Genomic DNA, 16450 nt, shown 5'->3' with positions numbered 1-16450 from the left:
CTTATGAAAGGGATGCTTGCATAAACTTCACAGAGTGTTCATTTGATTGGAAATTAAAAGTTCTAATTCACTTTTTAAGAGTAATGAGAGTTAAACTAGCCCCCCCCCGCCACGCTCTTTTTTCCCCAAACCCGTCCGTTACAAATTTTGAGATAGCCATTGTTTTGCAAATTACTCAAAAATTAGATAACAAAAACGCCCCATAGAGCCCGGGGGATAGGTGTTGTAAGTGTTGTCCTTGGGGCGTATATGGTTCTTATCAAAGGGATGCTCGTATAAACTTCAGAGGGGGCTCATTTGATTGGAAATTGAGAGTTCTAGTTCAATTTTTAAGAGTCAAAAGATATCCGAGGGCAACTAGCCCCCCTCGCCCCACACACCCTTTTTTCCCCAAGCCCATCCGATAAATTTTTATAATAGCCATTTCATTAAAAATGGTTCAAAGGTCAGATAAGAAAAATTCCTGTGTTGACGGAACCCGCCAGGGCCCGGAGACAGGCTTTATGAGTAATGCTTTAGGTGCTTATATAGATCTTACGGAAGGGATGTTCGTATAAACTTCGGAGAGAGCTAATTTGATTGGAAATTGGAAATTTTTGTTCATTATTTAAGATTCAAAAGATATCAGAGGGCAACTATCCCCACCTCCTCCAAGCTCTAAATGCATCAGATAAAAATTTTGAGATAGATATTTTGTTAAAAATAGTTCAAAGTTCTGATAACAAAAAACTCCGGTGTAGACACAGCACCCCAGGGCCCGGGAGTAGGCGTTGTAAATTATGCACTGGGAGCATATATGGTTATTATGGAAAAGATGCTCGTATAAAATTCCTAGAGGGCTCATTTGATTGGAAATTGAAATTTCTAGTTCACTTTTTAAGCGTCAAAGGATATTGGAGGGTAGCCAGCTTTACCCCACTCCCCCTCCCAAATGCATCCAATAAAATTTTTAAGATAGCTATTTTGTTAAAAATGGTTCAAAGATCATATAACAAAAATTCCGGTGTCGATACGACCCCCCAAGGCCCGGGGGCAGGCGTTGTAAGTTATGCTCTTGGACATATATGGGTCTTATGGAATGGGCATATATGCTCGTATTAACTTCAAAGAGGGATCATTTGATTGGAAATTGAAAGTTCTAGTTCACTTTTTAAAAGTCAAAAGAGATTGGAGGGCATCTAGCTCCCCTCGCCCTCCACGCCTTTTTCCTCAAACCCATCTGATAAGAACTTTGAGATTGCATTTTAAGTTTTTTAGAGTGAAAAGAGATTGGATGGCAATTATCCCCCCACGCCCCCTTTTCCCCAAATGCATCCAATAAAAATTTTGAGATAGCCACGAAGTTAAAAATTTCTCAAAAGTCAGATAACAAAAACTCAGGTGTCGTCACAACCCCCCAGGGCCTGGGAACAGGCGTTGTAAGTTATGCCCTGGGGCTTATATTGTTTGTATGAAAGGGATGCTCGTATAAACTTCAGAGAGGGCTCATTTTTAATAGTCAAAAGAGATCCGTGGGCAGCTAGCCCCCCCCCCCCCCACGCCTTCTTTTACAAAACCCATCTGATGAAAATTTTTAGATACACATCTTGTTAGAAAAAAATAGTTCAAAGGTCGGATAAGAAAAACTCCGGAGTCAATACAACCCCCCAGGGCACAGGGGAAGGTGTTCTAAGTTATGCCCTAAGGGCATGTATGGTTCTTATGAAAGGAATGCTTGTATAAACTTCATAGAGGGTTCATTTGATTGATAAGATAAGATAAGTTTTATTCTTCATTAAATACACATATAATATTACATGTTATTAATCCCTCAAAGGCTCATTGGCCAGTACAAAGAGGGACGACACATGAATTACATACTCAGAGATAAAAAACAAAAGAAAATTTAAAATGATCACTTACTCACATATGAAGGAGAAGAAAAGAAAATATAGATAAACTGGAAACTATAGAAAAAATTAGAATAAATAAACTAAATTTATTAATTATATTAAATAGACTCACAAAAAAAAAAAAAAAAAAAAAAAAAAAAAAAAAAAAAAAAAAATTATATTATTATTACTATAAGCGAATCCCTATCGTCGAAACAGAATTATGTGTATTGTCAGGTAGAACCAACATCATAATAGCTGTTACGATATTATTCATAACTCTTATCCAAAATATTAAAAAATCAAAACTTAAGCCATGTACAGCCCTTTTAAGCTTGTATTTAAAACTATATAAATTCCAATTCAATCAACTCTGCTTATTTCTGAGGCTAGGTAGCAAAATTTAGGTCTATGGGTTAATTCAGTCATAAGGCTTATAATTATTGGACTGTAATAAAATGGTGCGAAAGCAATAAAATTTAACCCGTCTTCATGAATGCTACTCCTTAGTGAACTATACAAGTTTCAGCAATAAATATTGATAGTCATACCTGAGGTCTGGGAGTCATAGCGCAGAGAAGACCACCATAAAACAAAACAAAACTAAACTAAACTAAATTGGAAATTGAAAGTTCTAATTCACTTTTTAAGAGTCAAGAGAGTTAAACTAGCCCCCCCCCCCTCCACGCTCTTTTTTCCCCAAACCCCTTCAGAGGGGGCTCGTTTGATTGGAAATTGAAAGTTCTAGTTCAATTTTTAAGAGTCAAAAGATATCCGAGGGCAGCTAGCCCCCCCCCACACCTTTTTTTCCCCAATCCCATCCGATAAATTTTTATTATAGTCATTTCATTAAAAATAGTTCAAAGGTCAGATAAGAAAAATTCCTGTGTTGACGGAACCCGCCAGGGCCCGGAGACAGGCTTTATGAGTAATGCTTTAGGTGCTTATATAGATCTTACGGAAGGGATGTTCGTATAAACTTCGGAGAGGGCTCATTTGATTTGAAATTGAAAGTTCTTGTTCACTTTTTAAGAGTCAAAAGAGATCGGAGGGCAACTAGCCCCACCTCCTCCATGCCCTAAATGCATCAGATAAAAATTTTGAGATAGACATTTTGTTAAAAATAGTTCAAAGTTCTGATAAAAAAAAACTCCGGTGTCAACACAGCCCCCAAGGCCCAGGAGTAGGCTTGTAAGTTATGCACTGGGGGCATATATGGTTGTTATGGAAAAGATGCTCGTATAAAATTCCTAGAGGGCTCATTTGCCTGGAAATTGAAAGTTGTAGTTCACTTTTTAAGAGTCAAAAGTATTCTTTCCCAGAGGCACTTCATATAGAAGGGGTCGTCGTATTAACTTCAAAGGGGGCTCATTCGATTGTAAATCGAGAGTTCTAGTGGCCTTTTTAAGAGTCAAGAGTGATCAGAGGGAACTTCCCCCCCCCCTCAAACCCTGCCCCCCCAAATACATCTGATAAAAAATTTGAGGTAGTCATTTTGTTAAAAATAGTTCAAAGGTCAGGTAAGAAAAAATCCTTGGTCAACACCCCTCCCCCAGGGCCTGGGAAGGCATTGCAAGTATTGCTCTGGGGGTCTATGTGGTTTCTATGGAAGGTATGCTCGTATAAAATTCAGAGAGGGTTCATTTGAATGGAAATTAAAGTTGTAGTTCATTTTCTCAGAGTGAAAAAAAATGAGAGGGCAACTAGCCCCTCCCACCCTCCACGCCTTTGGGTGTATTGGATAGATAAACCCATCCGATAAAAATTTCAGGTGACCACTTTGTTAAAAATAGTTCAACCATCAGATATTAAAACTCCAGGGTCGACACAGCCCCCCAGGTCCCAGGAATAGGCTTTGTAAGTTACACTCTTGGGATATATATGGTTCTTATAGAAGGGATACTCATATAAACTTCAGAGAGGGCTCATTTTATTGAAAATAGAAAGTTCTAGTTCACTTTTAAAGAGTCCAAAGAGACCGAAGCTTAATCTAGTCCCCCCATGCCCTTTTTCCCCAAACCCATCAGATAAAAATTTTGAGACAGCAATTTTGTTAGAAATCGTTCAAAAATCAGATATAAAAACTCTGAGGTTGACACAAACCCATTTTTTCACTTTGATATTGTTACTTTGATATCAGTTTTGTTACTTTGATGAATATTTGATTTTTTTTTTAAGTTTGATTTTGAAATAAGGAATTTTTAAAAACTTGAAATTTTTTGCAATAAAAAAAGAATAAAAAATAATTTAAAAACTTTCCGAAAAATAAGTTTTTCAAAGAAAAGTAAAGGCCGTTTTAAACTTAAGCTCAGCAGATACAAATACCTTTTAAAATTCAAAATCAAAACGCCCAGAAATTACTATTAAAGAATAAACTAAACCCAAAACGAAGAGAAAATAAATAAACAATCATAGCAAAAACACACAACAAGTAATAAAATAAATGAATAAATAGATCTTAAAGCGAGTAATGCTTAGATTGAATAGGAAAATCAAGCTTAAAACAAAAAAAAATATTTTTGCTATTGAAGTATAAATGAAACCTAAAACAAACAGAAAGTGAATAAACTATTAATGCAAACAAACATACAATAGATATTAATGTAAGTTAATAAGCAAATCATAAAACAAGTGAAACTTAAATGGAATATTCAAATCAAGCTTGAAACGAACAAAAATCATCACAAACAAGAGTTTGGGTATCACCTCCTCTCACTGTAAAAGTCTAAAACCTACTGCGTCATTGGCGCTTTACTGAAAACTATATGCGTCTTGAGTAGTCTTGGAAAGTATAAACAACATCAAATTGAATATTTGATGCATAATGATATTAAATGTTGAAAGATCACTCAGTTCAAGGATTTATTTCACTGTAATTGTATTTTATTTTCAATACTGTAAGAATTGGAAAAGAAAGTATTTGTAATATAATTCGTTTTCAGTTAAGCACCAATGACGCAGTAGGAGTTTGGTTTTTATTTACTGTTAGGAAAGAAGGCAGTATCCAAACACTTGTTTGTAGGGAAACTATATTCGTCCTTAAAACTTTAAAAAAAGCTAATAAATTAAACTGAATATTTGATGTATAATGATATTAATTGCTGAAAGCTCATCAGTTCAAAATGTTACTATAATTTTAATGTTCATTTTCAATATTAAGGTGAAAAGAAAATATTTGTCATAAAGTTGGTTTTCAGTAAAGCGCCAATGACGCAGTAGGTTTTCGACTTTTACAGTGAGAGAAGGAGGTCATACCCAAACTCTTGTTTGTGGTAATTTTTGTTCGTTTAAAGCTTGATTTGGATATTCAATTTAAGTTTCACTCTTCTTAAGATTTATTTATTAATTTACATTAATATTCATTGTATGTTCGTTCGCATTCATTGTTTATTTAGTTTCTGTTCGTTTTAAGTTTCATTTATACTTCAATAGCAAAAATATTTTTGTTCGTATTAAGCTTGATATTCATATTCAATCTAAGCATTACTCGCTTTAAGATCTATTTATTCATTTATGCTATGATTGTTTATTTAATTTCTGTTCGTTTTGGGTTTCATTTTTTCTTTAATAATAATTTCTGATTGTTTTGAGTTTGAATTTTAAAAGGTATTTGTATCTGCTTGGCTTAAGTTTAAAATGGCCTTTACTTTTCTTTGAAAAACTTATTTTTCGGAAAGTTTTTTTTTAATTAATAGCTATAAAGGCTGTGGCAGCTGAGTCATATTCTCTTAACGTTAAATAAAATTTTTTCCAAAATTATATTTTAGCTGATGATTCACCCAAAATAATGTTTAACGCTAGCTACAAAATCAAATGTTTCAGCAAACTTAAAAATTATTAAGTGAAATATTTTTTTTTCATTTGATTTGAAATTTGCTTAGTAGTTATGTCAACTGATGGCATAGATTGGCATATACTTTGTCATAATTATTCATCGTCTGCACAGAGTTAAAATAATTCTATTAGTTTTACTTGGCTCTTATTTGGAAAGACTCTGTAAAGTTTTTTTTTTAATTTGGTATTTTTCGGAAACCATGGAAAGATAACTTATTCAATGAAAAAAAAAAGCAGATTTCAGGACTGTACAAGAAATATTTGTTTTCCACTGGTTGGTTCGTTTGGCTTATATCGAATAAACTTAATGGGAAAGAAACTTGGTAATATAGCGGGTCTAATTTGGGTGCTTTTTGCTATATTTGCGGTATAAACAGGACTGCTTCCCAAAATTCATGTTGTTAATTTTATAGCAAAAAAATAAAAAAAAGGTCATTAATTTTTTAGATTAACTGTCAATAAATTGTCATAAGACATTAATAAATAGGAACTGATACATCGAGAGGCCAAAGTTTTTGAAGAGTTTTATTTGCTTGTGTGATGCTGTAGCTGGACTAATCCAGAAATTTAATTTTTTTTTCTGAGAGTGTAACTAGAGCAGTCGACCAGATTCCTGAAAAAATCTTATGACAGGTAAAACTTATTAATTAGAATTTGCCTTATTACTTGGTAGTTTAAAAAAGGTTGAGCGGTAGCCATTATAGTAAATTTCTATCACATTTTATCGTAAGCACCAGGAAATGTCATAGCTCAGTAATAAACCTAAACAACAAGCTTTTATTCTTTAACAGGATTTTTCTGCTGGACGGAGAAGCAGAATTTAATATACTCAGGGCCTGATAAAGGGTGATTGGAACGATTGGGCCCAATCGGGCCCGGCGTTTTAAAGGCCCCGCGCTACCATCAAAATGAACAATTTTTTTTTTTAATTTTGAAATATTCTTAACAATTTCAGTAAGCGTTGCTTCTAGAAAGAGATCATTTTTAAGAGAAAAACCAATGAGAAACCATCTGATATCAGCAATGAATCAGGATAGAATAAACAATTTAGCAATTATGTCAATGGAAAGTGAAGCCACAAGGGAGTTAAATCTTCAAACAGTTTTAGAAGAATCTACAGAACAAAAACTTAAAAATATGTAAATTCATGTATTCATTTTTGTGCGATATAAATTTCAGAATACATTTGTAGTAGTCTTATAATATATAGAGGGCAAAGGCGTAAATTAAGATAAGCTCAAAATGAGGACAAAAACACATAAGCTCAAACTAAACAAACTTGACCATCAAATGAGACAAAACCAAGAGAACGATTTGAGAAATGTAAATGCATGTGTGAAAATGAACAACCTAGACCATCAAAAGTGACAAGACCAATCCGAGTAGCTAAGGCAAAGGGCATTGAACGATATCTGGAGCAATTTGAGAGAGAGAAAAAATTCATTTTTATTGAATATCAATCTTCACAAAAAAAACATATCAAACAGACCTACCACATGAAAATCTATACAGATTTGTTTGTGGCAGGACTCACTATTTTACTTACTCATATATATATTGAAAAAAACTTACTCACATAAATAAAGGAAAAAAAAAATAACAATAATGCAATCATATGAATAAATAAGAAATAAACCTCATGGGAACCGCAAACCAATCCTTACACAAGACAAAAGACAGAATACAGCCCCCCCCCCTCAGCCATCCCTATTCATTAAGAAATTCTTTAACCTATTCTTAAAAGAGGACACACTCTCAGCCATCCTAGTACTTTCCGGAAGACTGTTCCATACCGAAACACCCACGTTGTTTTTTTTAATTTTTTAATTGACTTTTTACAGTTTTAATTATTGACTTTTAAATGATGTTCATTATGGTTTTCTCTATTTTGTTGTTGTTCTTTGCACTTTTAGTGTAACCATTTATTTGTTGTCGACTCTAAAGTCCGAATTCGGCCCTTTGTGGGCTTGTGATAGCGATTTTTTTTTGAAATAAATATCTTATCTTATCTACATGCCTAAATACAAAACTAGACCTGGCGGTGTGTCGTCTCTCATGTACTAGGTCCGCAGAATTCCTAGTATCATAAGAATGGCACGCAGAATTCGATGATAATACATCACAAAAATAATTAGGTGCTAGATTATTTCAACACTGATACACAAAAATACCGGTCTGATATTCTCTCAACTGCCCAACATTTAAAATCTTAAAATGGTGATAACAATCCTTGTACTTTCACAATTTTTGAAAATCACCGAGCAGGCGCAGTGCTTTATTCTGCACAATTTGTATCCGTTTAAAATTTACAACCAAATTACTAGCCCACACAGAACAACCATAAACAATCTAAGGATGAATAAGTGAATTATATAAAATTTTCAAAACTGAAACAGGAAAAACATGTTTAAATCTACGAATCAGCCCTAAGCCCTGCGCAACTTTCACCGATACAGTTTCACTATGTTTTTTCCAATTTAAATTACAATCAATCTGAAAACCAAGATACCTTGTATCAAATATCTGCTTAATCTCTGTACCATTAAAACTAACCAAACCGAAAACATTATCAATAACTCCAGTACGACTAAAATCATGTAATTAGTTTTACTTACATTCACTGCTAAGCAACTAAGACTAGTAAAAATATGCAGGTCCAGTAGCACTTTATTTGCTTTTGGAACAAGCTCACTCAAGGCCTTTCCAGCAATCTTTATAGCTGTGTCATCCGCATAGGATGTTATGGCGGCATCAGGAATGTAAAACTGTAATGTGTCAAAATAAATTAAATATAAAAGCGGACCTAAGACAGAACCTTGCTATTCTTCATATATTACGGGACGATGTGGGCTTACAATATCCCCCCCTACTTCATGCACTGATCTACCATACAGATACGAAACGAAACCAATCAATTAAATTCACTTTAATACCTAAATGTGACATATTATCTAACAACAGCTCAAAATTAACAGTATCAAAAGCTTTTTTTTTAAATCAATAAAAATAGTTAAAGGAGTAGAGCCGCTCTCGAATACATTGTTTAAAACATCAAGAAGGTGGTGCAATGCATGACTAGTAGAATGAGATTTTCGGAATCCAAATTGCGTGTCACATAAAAACCCAAGAGAATTAAGGTAGGAATATAGTTTCTTATGAACAACCTTTTCAAATATTTTTGGGAACAGTGGCAGAATCGATATAGATCTCCAGTTTGACATTTCTCTTTTGTCACCACCTTTATGTAAAGGTATAATGTTTGCTTGTTTTAAAGCATCTGCGAACTGACCTTTTTCCATAGATAGGTTCAGCAAGTACAGAAGACAAGGCAAAAGGTAAGCGGCAACAGCCTTAAATGCCTTAAGGCTAAGACCGTTAATTCCTGCTGAATTCGATTTTATTGTTTTCAGTGCTGCGTCCTCGAGATCAGACTGAGTGCACTTTATGAATTTCACGGAACAACCTTCCCCACGATCATCAGTAAACAGCTGATTTTTATACCCATGGTCGGCAACATCATTTTTAAGATCAATACCAACATTTGAAAAATATTTACAAAACTCATCACTACCACCTTTCTTGTCTTTAACTTGTTTTTCACCAACTACAAGTTCATCCACTGGGTCTGTAGTGTTATTACTACATAATGCCTCATTTATCAATCGCCAAGTTCCCTTAACTTCACCGATTTTACCACGAAACTTGTCTGAATAATAATGTATCATTGATGACCTTTTGAGGGAGTTCACATTGTTCCAAATTTTCCTAAATTCTTCAAGGTTTTGTTGCGTTGGAGAATCAAGGTACAACCGATAAAGTCTGTTCCGTTCGCTAATTTTTTCCACCCACGGTTTCCTTGGGATATGTTTCTTCTTACGAACAACCTTCACAGGGCAACACTTATCATAAATAGGTGACAATATTTAAAAAAAAGTGTCAAACGCCACCGATGCGTTTTCTTTTTCATTCATATCTTCCTCCCAAGAAACTATGCTTATCTCTTCTTGAAACTGTTTAAGATTTTCTGGCTTAAGATCCCTAACTGTTGTTTTCCCCATCTTAAAAACCTTTTTTCCAGTGTCCTGAATTACGCACGCCAAAGGAAGATGGTCAGAACCAGAACCTGGACATATGATCACGTCGCAATAACTTTTCGGTATAATGTTCGCCGATAAATAAATATTATCAATAGGGTAGCAGACTGACTAGTAATCCGTATCGGTATTTCTGCTACCGGAAAAAGATTGTTCTACAACATAAGATTAAAAAAAATCAAGGTTAGAACTATTTAAATTAAGAAGATAAAAATTTAAATCACCAATAAAAACCCGATCCAATTTTGTCGACGCTGTATCAGAAATAAACTTATCAAAATCGCAAAGAAAAATTCTCCGGATTAGCACTAGGTGGCCGGTATACTAAACAAACTAACAACTTTTTCTTCTCCGAAACTTCAATCTCAATAGAAAAAGTTTCAATCTTACCTTCAATCCAACAATTTAAATCTTTCTTTACTATTTATCTTATTTGATCCTTAATTATAAATGCAAGTCCACCCCGCATCGTAGAATTTCTTGATTTTGAAACCAGCTGGTACCCTGGAAAAGTATATGATGAGAGAAAGCTATCCTGTGTAAGATAAGATTCGCATATACCCAACATATCAATTTTATCACAACATGAAGTAAGAAGGTTCGACACTTCAGAAAAATTTGACGTGATATGACAGTTCCAGTTACCAATACATAAATCCATATTTGTCACATTAATTATATACTATTCATAATATCAACGTATCTACTATGCGTCATCGCCCTATCATTAACTACAGCGGGATCATATGACAAGCGAGATAACAATACGTCATCAATACAAAATGGATTATTTTCAAGTGACTTCAAATGCGAAGGGTTAATGCACGAAGCGATTAACCTTATTTAACTTCACTGACAACAAATGATTATATGCCCCTGGTTGACGGAGCACAAAACCTATGACTGGAAAACCAATGCTAAACTGAAGAAATAAATGAAAAACCAATGATACGTAACTAAAATTACTACAAGCAGGATTAAACTTATGAAGATATGCTAACTAATAATATATGCAAAAAATGACACACGCATCAGAAGATTTTTTCTAGCGATCAGAGCCTCCGGGGTGAAGAATCGCTAGTTTCACGAACGAAAATTCGACCTTGGTAGGACCATACACACTTGTTTCCAAATTTATCTCTAGCCGCATTTAAAATATCACGCTTCTTGCGCGTAAGGTTTTCACTCAAAAATATCCCGCTTTTTGCAAGTTTAGGCTTAGCTTTGAAGATAGACTTTGCAATCTCTTTGTTACGGAGCTTCACTATAACTAGTGCAACTCTGTCAGGTCTACTTGCAGGGCTATTATTCAGACTCAGTCTATGTGCACTAATAATATCAGAATCAGCAATATTTACAAGGCCCATTTTTTCGCGGACACCATGAAATAGAAGCGAGTCCAGTTTCCCCTCTTGTTTGAAATCGTCCAGTTTATTTTCTAAACTACGAACTTTTTCTTCAAGTAAATCAATCTGATGATTGATTCCTTTGAGTGATTTTTCTAGAAGCAAAAATTTGGGGGTGTTTAAAATTTGATAATGTGGAAGATGGTTGGAATAATTTTAGAAAAATAATTTGTGAAGTTGCTGAAGGTGTATTAGGGAAGAAAGCTAGAACTGCAGCTAAGAATATTAATGAAAAGGCTTTATGTTTAACAGAAAGGAGAAAGGACTTATACAAGAATTATCTGAGTGATAGATCGCATGAAAACAAAAGGAATGTAAAGGAAACGGAGAAAGCATTAAAATATAAACTAAGGAGGTGTGAAGTGGAGGCCATGGATAAAATTGCCGAGGATCTGGAAGATGCAGCTAGACGGCATAATAGTAAAATATTGCACTGTCACGTTAATAAATTGAGAGGGAGCAGTCAATCTGGACTTGGCCCAGTTAAAGATAGGAATGGGGTCGCAATTAGTGACAAGAAAAAAACTAAAGAGAAATGGGCCGAACATTTTGAGAACTTGCTTCACCGAGATAGAGTTGCAGGAAAATATGCAGAGGAAGGTGAAAGAGTATGTGATCCATTGGATTTGAAGAAAGATTTGCTTGGTGGGGAGTAATGAGAAGCACTATTAAAAGTGTTAAAGAATCATAAGTATCCAGGTGCTAGTTAGACGGCAAGCATGTATTCTGACGGTGATGGGTCTGAGTTTTGAAACAGGCTACTAAAGATTATGAACATTAGTTTTGAACAAGTGGGAGTGCCCAGCAATTTTAGAAAAATATTAATGAAGCAACTGTATAAGAAAAGAGATGAAAGTGAGTGTGGTAATTATCGAGGCATTAGTCTGGTCTCTGTAGGTAATAAATTACTTAGTAATATGATACTTTTTAGACTGAGAGATGCCGTAGACAAAGTTTTAAGAGCAGTGCGGTTTTAAAAAAGGTAGAGGATGTGTTGACCAAATTTTCACTCTTAGGCTAATAATTGAGAAGTCCCTGAGTTTTCAAAAACCTTTGGTCCTCAGTTTTATAGATTACGAGCAAGCGTTTGATTCTGTTGATAGAAGAGCTTTAGTAAAGGTTTTATCCTTGTATGGTATACCAGACAAATACATTAAAGTGAATAGTGCTGTGTACGAGAATAACACTGCTGCGGTTAAGCTGGTTTTGTATTAAATCAGGACTTAAGCAGGGCTGTGTTCTATCCCCCTTTATATGGATTATTTTGATGGACTTTGTTTTAAGGAGCACAGGAAAGGCAATGAGAGACCACGGAATCAAATGGGGAGGAAAAACTCTCCTGTACTTTTATTATGCTGATGATTTAAGCATCCTAGATGAAAGTGTGAGCAAAATGAATGAAGTTTTAGAGGTTTCGCGAGTTCAGGGTGCTAGAATTGGTTTGAAAATTAATGTTAGGAAGACTAAGTCACTAAGGCTAGGAATAAGTGAAGATGAAAAGGTGACGCTGGGTAATGAAAAGATTGATCAGGTGGGCATCTTCACTTACCTTGGTAGTATTATTAGTAAAGATGGTGGGAGCAGGGAAGATGTTAAAAATAGAATAGCCAAGGCTCAGGGTGTTATTTCACAGTTAAAAAAAGTCTGGACGAATAGGAAGATAAGTCTGCAAATCATGATTAGAATATTAGAAGCTACAGTGATGACAGTCGTCAAATATGGCTCTGAAGCATGGACGCTCCGAAAAGCGGATGAAGATTTGCTAGACGTTTTCCAGAGAAATTGCTTAAGGATTGTTCTGGGTACCCGGCTGACTGACCGTATTTCAAACAATAGGCTATACGAAAAATGTAGTTCAATACCGCTCTCTAGGGTTATAATGAAAGAAAGGTTGAGGTGGCTAGGGCACGTTGTGCGGATGAAGGATGACAGATTACCAAAGATTGTTCTTTTTGGCCCACTATCTAGGGTTAAACGGAAAGCAGGTCGTCCCCGTCTGGGGTGGGAAGACGTCATAAAGAAAGATTTAAAGGAAACTTCGTGGGCGGGTGTAAAAAGGGAAGCTTTGAATAGATTGGGGTGGAGGAGGATCGTGCGTAGCTGTGTTGGCCTCAGGCGGCTTGGTGCTGAGGTGAGTTGCTAGTAGTAGTAGTAGTATTCCACAGTGATTGTATCACAGATTTCAGAGACAATAATTTCTGTCGGAAAGTTACCAACCCCTCGTTCATTTGATTTTTCCTCTACCTTGCGCTGAATATCCTTCCTAATGTTTTCTTTCATTTGAGCGATTTCCTGCTCAGACGCTACCAATTGAGCTCGAAGTCCACTCACATCAGCAGAAGCACTGTTGGCAGATCCGTCCTTATTTGTGTCACTTTGATTTTTAGCTTTTTTCAATACATCAAGATAAATTTCCGGAAAAGAATGAAGTTCTTCGAATGCTTTTTTTACTCCTTTTGTTACCCTCTTGGATGCATCCTCTTGGTTACTCTCGTAATCTACGAGTTGGCCCTTAACAATGAGTTACTGATCTTGCGACTCATAACAGAATACCCGATACTTCTTTGAACCCCTTGCAGTCTTCACCGTCTCAATAATCCTGACTGGCCAAAGGGGATACCCCGCAAATCGTGCTAAAGCTATGTCAACTTGCTGAAACTGGTTAGATGAAGGAGCCATTACGAAAATGAATAAAGTCACTAAACAAAGACTTACACGCAAGGGGGGCTTTTTAATTTCCCCCACTTTCCAATAAACACCTTCTAAATATCCAACTTAAAGATCTGAATCGTAACCACAAGTATTCACAGAATTGAATCAGCAGTACGTCTTTACTGGGTGAGTGCTGAGCAACAACTGAAAAAAACGAAAAACAAATAATATATAGATAGAATAATTGCGAAAGTGACAATTACAACGAATTAAGAATCAAATTGAACAACAAAGAAAGAGGCGGTTAAAAGATAAGTGGAAGCAAGAATTACAACGACTCAAGAACAAAAATGAAGAGAAAAAAAGCGATTAAAAGCAAAAAATAACGAGAAAAAACCAACAAAGAGAAAAATCTCTAAAAAAAAAAAACAAACAAACGAGACTGTGGCCAGTGGAGAGAAAAGAAAAACAACAGAAACAAAACACCGCGGATATTTCGCCTGTATACAAACAAGGCGTCTTAAGCACGAAAGACACAAAAAAAAACAAAAAAAAAAAACAAGAAAAAACTAAAACCAAAAAAAACCCCCACCAAAAAAAAAAAAAAAAATGTACAATCGGCGCAAACTAATCCACGTAGGGAAAAGATGCTAATATTTAGTTACTTCAGTGAGGACACCATAGTAAAAATAACGAGATATAAATATATATATAAATTAAAAGGGACACTAAAAAAGTGTCAATAATTCAACTGCATAAAGTGAATAAAAAAGTTAAGAAGATGAAAACTGATCGAAAAAGGCGAGGGATAGGACAAAATAAGTGAATAAACAAAAAAAAAGAAAATAAATTATAAAAGTTATAAAAATAAAATGGAAAATAAAAAAAGAATAGGGGGGGGGGCAAAACAAGCAAATAAGTACAAGAACCTGGGCAGCTCCATCAGCCAATAAATAAGAGGGAGAAACTAGTGGATATTTTATCCATTTCTTCAGTGATGAAGGGGACAAAAGTTATTTTTTTATATCTGGAAGTAACACAGCGAATGAGGGGAAAAACAGGGACGGGCTCAGAAACAGCTCGAGGTGGCCTTAATCTGGATGGGGAGTGACGTTAAGGGAAAATACTTGCCGTCCTAGGATTTGTTATGGCATTTTCTGCAAAACCAAGACACAAGATAACCCTCCTGCGCTCGAGGGTTTCCAAACTAGCTTTTTTTTAGGAGCAGAGAGTATGGCACCTTATCTTCTTTTGAATTTATTCGCAAGGCTCTTTTTTGGATTGATTTCATTATGTCCAATTCTTCACAAGAGATACCAGGGTGCCAAACTGGACAAGCATATTCAAGATTCAAGATGAAGGCAGACAAAAGATGGGCAAATCCTTAGGAAATGGGAAGGGAGGACTCTAAATTTATTTAGGGGCTTAAGGAGGGCGATAGACACATTAGCCCTATGGATAATATCAATAACGTGTATATCCCAATTTAAATTTGAAGAAATTGTGACGCCAAGTAGTTTAAATGAGGATACAGAAATTTCAGGAGGGATGGGATTAAGAGAGTAGGGTGAAGATTTGAGGAAAAAAATTGGTATTAACATGGGCATAGAGGGGTTTACTGTCATGTTTAAGACCAAGGCCTTATCTCCAATTTCATTGAGGATACTCATAGAGTCGCTTATTAAATTTCTGAAGCAACTTTCAACAACCATTAGGTCATCAACAAATTTCTATCGGTCATGTAATTCCTTCGCAAGGCTGTTAATCATGACTGGAAAAAGGAGGGGACTAAGAAGAGTACCTTGTTGTATGCCATTGTGGACATGGAAGGGCTGTGAATAATGGTTTTGGTATTTGACAACCTGCGATCTAATCTGCTAAGAAGGAGGACACAATTTCACTAGTAAGGGATCAATTTTGAACTGGCTGACAAGTTTCTCAACTAAAATATTGTAGTTAGCAAGGTCAAATGCTTTCTGAAGGTCAATGAAAATCGAATTTAGCTGTTTTTACTTTTTTTTATTATTTTTTGGCACTACTGAAAGTATCTTGGAAATTATTAAAAATCTGAAACTCAATTTTAAATGATAGGTAGTTTTTGAGTTTCTATAGGCAGCTTGTTACAAATAAAAAAAAGTACTCAGTGAAAGTTCAAAAAACAATTAACTGAAACATATTGCATCGAACAGAATGAAAAGGTGCAGGCTTTTTTTGAAGTTACAGTTGTCTTTGGGAAACAATAGGTTATTCATGTTTAAGTTTTTACGTTTCTAAGTTTGACTAACTAGCTGCTTCTTTTTGTTTCGTTTTCTGTTTTGGCGCTTCAACGTTGTAACACTAAAAAAATGGTCGAAATGCTCTAAAGACTTTATAGTTTTGAAACGACCAAGATAAATGCTATTACTTTGATGTCCTTTACACTTTGATCTTTTGTTGGGATTTTCAGCTTAATTTTTTTTTTCACTTTAGCTTATAATAATGATAGAAAAATTAAAAGTTTTTAGAGCCTTTTGACCTCAAGAAATACTCTTCAAAAACATTTTAGAAAAAAAACAGCAGCTGAAAATAGTGAAGCAATCCTTAAAATATTTTA

The sequence above is a fragment of the Artemia sp. Qi Xiang Cuo genome, chromosome 18 (assembly GCF_049724085.1).
Source record: "Artemia sp. Qi Xiang Cuo chromosome 18, ASM4972408v1, whole genome shotgun sequence".
In the NCBI taxonomy this organism is placed as follows: Eukaryota; Metazoa; Arthropoda; class Branchiopoda; order Anostraca; family Artemiidae; genus Artemia; species Artemia sp. Qi Xiang Cuo.
Note: the sequence above shows the minus strand (reverse complement) of the source record.